The 7,500-nt window shown below is 39.5% G+C and overlaps 1 protein-coding gene across 2 annotated transcripts in view; it reads left to right on the forward strand.

The window, feature by feature from the left end:
* Sec3 (exocyst complex component Sec3) overlaps positions 1-7,500 on the forward strand; it is a 327,711-nt gene that overhangs the window by 293,567 nt on the left and 26,644 nt on the right. The gene's annotated exons all lie outside the window — the stretch shown is intronic.

Consider the following 7,500-nt stretch of genomic DNA (forward strand, 5'->3'; position numbering starts at 1 on the left):
CTGGGAAAAAAATAACCCCTTGGGGGTTAAGGGTTGGAAATTTCCAAAGAGCCTGGGGGTAAAAGGGTTAATAGTACTTAACAAAAGATATGATAGATTAAAACACATTGGTGCTTATGTAATATTAACTAACTGTATAGATGGTTTGAATAAGTTAAGAAATGGTATAAACAATACTTTGTTGCTGTATTCTTACACGCATATTGAGAGCGGCAGCTAGACATCAGCTGATCTGATCACAGCCAGAAGTAAAACAAAAAGAAGTCAGCAATACTCGATTTTTAAAACACACCTGAAATTCAAAAACAAATGCACATGTTTTCTTAAACCACAGTTAACTATTTGAAGAGTAGCAATTTTCTAGAATAAAATGATGTTTCCTAAAAAATTGTGGTTTGCTGACGAAATCGGATACCTTATTTTAAGCTATGATTGAAATGGATGTAAACACGGTATATTTTTTTTGTTTCGTATTTAATTGACACTTTAAGAAAACCGATTTTGGTTTCTTCATCTATTAGTAAGTATTGTATAACACGAGAGAGAGAGAGAGAGAGAATGAATCAGCTGTTGTAATCGAATGCTGTGTTTAGAGAGAGAGAGAGATTTTTATAATTATACTTTGTACTCAACAAAACCAATCTTTGCAAATCAAATGTATACTGTTTAAAATATGACAAAATTTTGCCGACTCGTTACCGAAGTTTAGGCTATTCACTGCCGATAAACGACCCCAGTCTACTCGTGAAAACCTTGAACGCCCGAAGGGAAAAATAAAGCTTTTATATATACTGTACTAAAAAAATAATGCTTTAATATACCATCATTAACACTACCATTAAAATTATCGAAAGGTTGGAGAAAGATAAAGATTGCCGAGAACGTAACCACAATTCTCTTCACATTTTGTCAGCTGGACTCGCACAGTTGATTTCATTGTTGATGTGGAATTTTATCCTTAAATAGGCTATTAATGAAATTATGTTAATAAGATGTAATGTTAATATTGTTTTGTAACATTTATTATAAATCACCGTATTTAGGGCTACCAATATACTTGAAAAGATAATAGATTTGATACATTTTGTAGTGCTTGACTAGCAGACTTTGAACAGCTTCGCAGATACAGAAAATTTATTTTTGAAAATTAGCTATCGCATAAAAGGGGAATCGTATAATTCGAACACGTATAATTCGGGACCCTACTGTATATATATATATATATATATATATATATATATATATATATATATATATATATATATATATATATACTGTATATATATATATATATATATATATATATATATATACATATACAGTGGAACCTCTACATACGAATTTAATCCGTTCCAGAACCAACTTCGGATGTAGAAATTGTTCGGATGTAGAAACGAATTTTCCCATAAGAATACATTGAAATAGGATTAATCCGTGGTTGAGCCCAAAAACCTATGATAACTTCTTAATAAACTACTACACATAACTTTCCCATGAGAATAATGAACACTAAATTAGATAATAGACATGTAAATAAGAAGAATAGACATGTAAATAAGAAGAATTAGCAAAAAATGATAAATAAGAAACGGGTTTTTAGCGTCACTTTACCTTAGAAACTCCAGCGCAGGTGTTGTTCGTCTTCGCTACACAGAGAGGAGAGAGGAGACGGACGGACGGCGAGGAGGTAGAGAGGTTAACTACGATAAACGTAACACTACCGTAACTTAGTCTAACTTACACTAAGTGAACTTTAACATAACTTAGCTTATTTTTTTTTTTATTTTTATATTTTATATTTTTTTTTACATTTTCTTTTTTTCTTTTTGATGATTACGTAATTTTAATCACTATCACTTACATTTAAAATTGACTGAATTTCTTTTGCTTCACTCTTTTCCGTTTTCTGTGTTTCACTTTCTTCCTCTTCACTCTTTGCCGTTTTCTTCGGTTCACTTACATCCTCTTCATCGCGAGTTCGCTTCGCAGTTTTTTTAAAGAAAGCATCGATAGATAATTGCTTCGTACGGCTTTTCAGAATGTTCCGAAAGTGCGTTAGGCAAACATCATCGAATTGAGAAACTACACGACAAACCTGCAATTTCTTTGGATGGTATTTGTCGATGAAGTCGACCACGTCTTGATATTTTCCTAACACCTCTTTTATTTGCGCTGAACCTAACACATGTTCTACCTCCTCGCTCTCTTCCTCGTCATCACTCATGTGCTCCGACATAGCATGGAGTTCCTTGAGCTCATCCGTCGTCAGTTCGTCGTGATGTTCGGCGACGAGTTCCGTAACGTCATCTGCGTTGACCTCCAGACCCATGGACTTGCCAAGGGAGACTATTTCCTCTACGGCTTCCGCTGCACCGACCACGGGATCAGGTTCGGGGTCAAAACCCTCGAAATCTCGGGGAGAAACTGCATCAGGCCACAGCTTCTTCCATGCAGAATTGAGGGTCCGTCGAGTTAATCCCACCCAAGCCTGATCAATGATCTTTAAGCAGTGCACGATATTGAAGTGGCCCCTCCAAAATTCACGCAAAGTTAAGTTGGTGCTTTGCGTGACATTAAAGCACTGCTTGAATAAGTGCTTGGTGTACAGCTTCTTAAAATTAGAGATGACTTGCTGGTCCATGGGCTGGAGGATAGAGGTGGTATTTGGTGGAAGATACAGCACCTTTATGAACTTGAATTCATCGAAGATATCATCTTCAAGTCCGGGGGGGTGAGCGGGTGCATTGTCAAGGCATAGCAGGCACTTTAAAGGCAATTTCTGCTCATGAAGATACTTCTTCACAGAAGGACCGAAAACTTGGTTTACCCATTGCACAAAGAATTGCCTAGTGACCCAGGCCTTCGAGTTGGATCGCCAGAAAACATGAAGCTGATCCTTATCGACGTTGTGTGCTTTAAAGGCCCTAGGGTTCTCCGAATGGTAAACAAGCAAGGGCTTGACTTTAAAGTCCCCGCTAGCGTTGGCACATAGAGCAAGAGTCAACCGATCCTTCATTGGCTTATGCCCAGGCAATTTCTTCTCTTCAGCAGTGATGTAGGTTCGACTCGGCATCTTCTTCCAAAACAGCCCGGTTTCATCACAATTGAACACCTGCTGCTCTACGTAGCCTTCTTCCTTTACGATATTTTCGAATTTCTTAACAAAGTCAGTTGCAGCCTTTGTGTCCGCACTAGCAGCCTCTCCGTGGCGAACAACTGAATGAATCCCGGACCGTTTCTTAAATTTCTCGAACCAGCCACGAGATGCCTTGAAATCATCTGAGGAAGGCTCGGTTGAACTCTCCCCAGCATCACCCCCAGAGCTCTCCTCCTTCAAGTCCGTAAAGATGGCGTGCGCCTTCTCGCAGATAACGGTTTCGGTGATGGTGTCGCCAACGATCTCTCTATCCTTAATCCACACTAGTAGAAGTCGTTCCATCTCTTCTATGATAGGGGTACGGCGTTTGGAAATTATAGTGATCCCCTTAGAAGGTTTCACTGCTTTAATAGCTTCCTTCTGTTTAAGGATTGTCGAGATCGTCGACATATTACGGCCATACTGTTTAGCAAGTTCACTCACGCGGATGCCACGCTCATGTTTTTCAATAATTTCCTGCTTAATTTCTATAGAAAGCATTTCCTTCTTCCTTTTCTCACCACTACCACTACCACTGGCAAAACTAAGCCTTTTTGGACCCATGATTTACGTAAATTATCGTTAATGGATGCACGTAAAAAATCACGATTAATTCACAGTTAATATCAGAACGCAAAGAGCACAACCGCAAGAAGCCGACGAGAACAGAGGACTGACCCAAGCCGCGCTAATTGAGCGTCCCTCCGAGGTCGATGTGCTGCCTTCTATCGGCGGAAATAAAAAACACTTCAGGCGCTATGAGCACCGACTACGCGTACGAGTATTGTTTACTTCGGGTGTCGAAAAAAACATTCGGGTGTAGAGTCGGAACGTGTTCGAATTGTACTTCATGTGTCGAAAAATTCGGATACAACCGGTACGACGAAAATTGCTACTTCGTGTGTCGAAATAAAATTTGGGTGTAGAGTCAAAAATTTGCTTGAATTTTACTTCGGATGTTGGAAAATTCGGATGTAGATACGTTCGTGTGTAGAGGTTCCACTGTATATATATATATATATATATATATATATATATATATATATATATATATATATATATATATATATATATACATATATATATATATATATATATATATATATATATATATATATATATATATATATATGATATGTATATATATATATATATATATATATATATATATATATATATATATATATATATATATATATATATATATATATATATATACATATATATATATATATATATGTATGTATATACAGTGAACCCTCGTTTATCGCGGTAGATAGGTTCCAGACGCGGGCGCGATAGGTGAAAATCCGCGAAGTAGTGACATCATATTTACCTATTTATTTAACATGTATATTCGGACTTTTAAAACCTTCCCTTGTACGTAGTACTGTTAACAAACCACCCTTTAATGTACAGAACACTTAATGCATGTACTACAGCACCCTAAACTAAAACAGGCACAAATATTAAAGGCGATTTTATATCATGCGTTTCCTAAACACCTAAAAAGCACGATAAAAAATGGCAACCAATGTTTTGTTTACGTTCATCTCTGATCATAATGAAGAAACAAACTCATTTAGTGTACATTACACATATATGTATAGGTTAGTTTTTGCATCGATTATATTGATTATACAGTACTGTACTGTATGTTGATTTGTTTATTACCAATGTTTTAGTTTACGTATTTTTCTTAGGACTTCCAAATGAAATGTTTTTCTTTATGACGCCGCCTGAAACGACGGCGTGTACGCTCAGTAAACAACCATGCTCAGAACAAACAAGGCATTTAACGCGCATGATGATAGTGATAAATAATGATACAGTACATACAGTATTTACAGTAAAAGCATTTACAAAATATGTTACCTTACAAATATAAATTATACAGTATTGTACGTAGCAAAGCAGGAAAACAATTTACGAGAGAGAGAGAGAGAGAGAGAGAGAGAGAGAGAGAGAGAGAGAGAGAGAGAGAGAGAGAGAGAGAGAGAGATTGTTTTACGTACGTAAATGTAAATTTTAAACAAAAAAAAATATGATAGGTTACAACATGTAGACTTTTAAAACCTTCCCTTTAACTTAATGCATACAGTACGTACATTACTAAACTATAAAACAGGCAGTAAGAATATTAAAGTAAAAAATAAAGATTGTTACTGTACTCACCACGAAAGAAGTTGAAGAAAAACTTGAATGGTGATGGCGATGAATTTGCTGCACAGTAGAAATGATGATGATGAAGCTGATGATGTGTTCTACTGTGCAGTCAATGATAGTATTTTACGTCTCTTCAGACGGAGGTGTCTTTTCCTGGGACACCTCTTCAACTTCTTCAATTTCTTCCGAAGGCGTACTAGCAGGAGGAACTGGCTCTTTTTTGCGAGGCTGGAAAAACATTGTGATCGGAAGTTGCTGCCGCTGCTTCTTTTTTCGCTCTAAGAGCATCCTGTAGGGAGTCATGATGTCATCGACCTTGTTGGAGAATTGCATATACCGAACCATATCCTCGTCCCACTCTTGTAACATTTCTTTCGCCTCCTTGATATGGTTGCAGAACTTGGCAAGCCGTTCTAATGTTAAGCCCGTTTCTTCGACATTTTCTTGGGTCTCTTCCTGGGTATCACTCTCTTCCTCACTTGCCGATTTCGTCAGGTCTTTGAGGTCTGCGTCAGTTAGGGGCTGGGAATGGCAGTCCAACAACTCGTCGACGTCTTCAGTCGTCATGTCGCCAAACCCGTCACCTTAAATTATGGCAGCCAACTGCACAGATTTCCGTATTGCAGAGTGTTGGATTTCCGACGGAGTAAATCCCTTGTCGTCGTAAACAATATCGGGCCACAACTTCTTCCAGCTCGCATTCACGGTTGCAGGTTTCATCTCTTGAAGTGCCTTCTGAATATTCTGCAGGCACGTGGCTATGGTGTACTGCCGCCAGTACGCCTTCAAGTTGAAATCTTCATCCTCGTCATCTTGGGCAGCATCCACACACGCAACGAGGTCCGCCAAGGTATTCTTCATGTAGAGGGCCTTGAACGCCCTGATAACCCCCTGGTCCATCGGTTGAATTAATGACGTGGTGTTGGGTGGCAGGAACTCAACCTGAATGCCCTCATGCGACAGGTCAGTTGCGTGTCCACCAGCGTTATCCATAAGGAGAAGGATCTTGAATGGCAAGCCCTTCTCTAAGAGATATTTACTGACTTGCGGGATAAAACACTGGTGGAACCAGTTGGAGGTCAGCATCTTCGTAATCCATGCTTTTTGATTATGCATCCAGTACACGGGAAGGAGATTCTTATTTTTATTTTTCAAAGCGCGAGGATTTTTCGACTTATAAATAAGCCCCGGCTTTAACAAAAATCCAGCAGCATTGCCACACATCACGAGGGTAACGCGATCCTTGAATGCCTTAAAGCCAGAAGCTTTGGCTTCCTCTTTGAACAGGAAAGTTCGCGACGGCATTCTCTTCCAAAACAAGCCAGTCTCATTCATATTAAAGACTTGTTCCGGCTTGTATCCACCTTCGGCGATAATATTCTTGAACGTCTGGTTCACGTAAGTTTCAGCAGCGGCAGTGTCAGCGGAAGCAGACTCCCCATGCAGGGAAACGCTTTTCAGGGCGAAGCGTTTCTGAAACTTCGCGAACCATCCTTTGCTTGCGGAAAAACGCTTCTGAGGCTGGGAATCAGTGGATGTCCCTGGTTGAGGATCATCTGCATCATCATCATCTTCAGCATGGTTGCCGTCGTCGTCTTTAGGTTCCTTTGCAGCAAAATTCTCATATAAACTCAAAGCCTTTGTTTGGATGGTGTTCGTATCCAACGCTATGTTCTTCTTCCGGCAGTCGGCAATCCACACAGCTAAAGCACCTTCCATGCGTACGATCGTTTTATTACGCGTTGTAACGACTCGCTTCGCTGATCTGCTAAAGGTGATTGCAGCCGTCTTTCTAATGTTCGCCTCGTCCTTTTTGATATAGCGAACGGTGGATTCGTTGATGCCAAAATGGCGGCCGGCGGCCGCGTAACTTCTACCATCTTTTAACATGTCGAGAAGCGTAACCTTCTCAGCTATCGTCATCATCCTTCGGTGGCGTTTATGCTCACTACCAGCCTTAAGAGAAGCAGAACGCTTGGGAGCCATTACAGTAGGATTTACGTACAGTACTGTAACAAAAAGTTCAACTTAAAAAGGTCGCACACAGCACAGATTAAACTTCACAAACTTAAGAACGTCTACTCAGCGATACGCGGTAACAGAGAGTGAACGATCCAGCCCCGCGAGAACTTTGATGCTGCGGGTAGAAGATGCGGGCAAAACACCAATTACAGGCTAGATAACAAAACTTGAGTTCT

This window comes from Palaemon carinicauda, chromosome 2 (genome assembly GCF_036898095.1).
Source record: "Palaemon carinicauda isolate YSFRI2023 chromosome 2, ASM3689809v2, whole genome shotgun sequence".
In the NCBI taxonomy this organism is placed as follows: domain Eukaryota; kingdom Metazoa; phylum Arthropoda; class Malacostraca; order Decapoda; family Palaemonidae; genus Palaemon; species Palaemon carinicauda.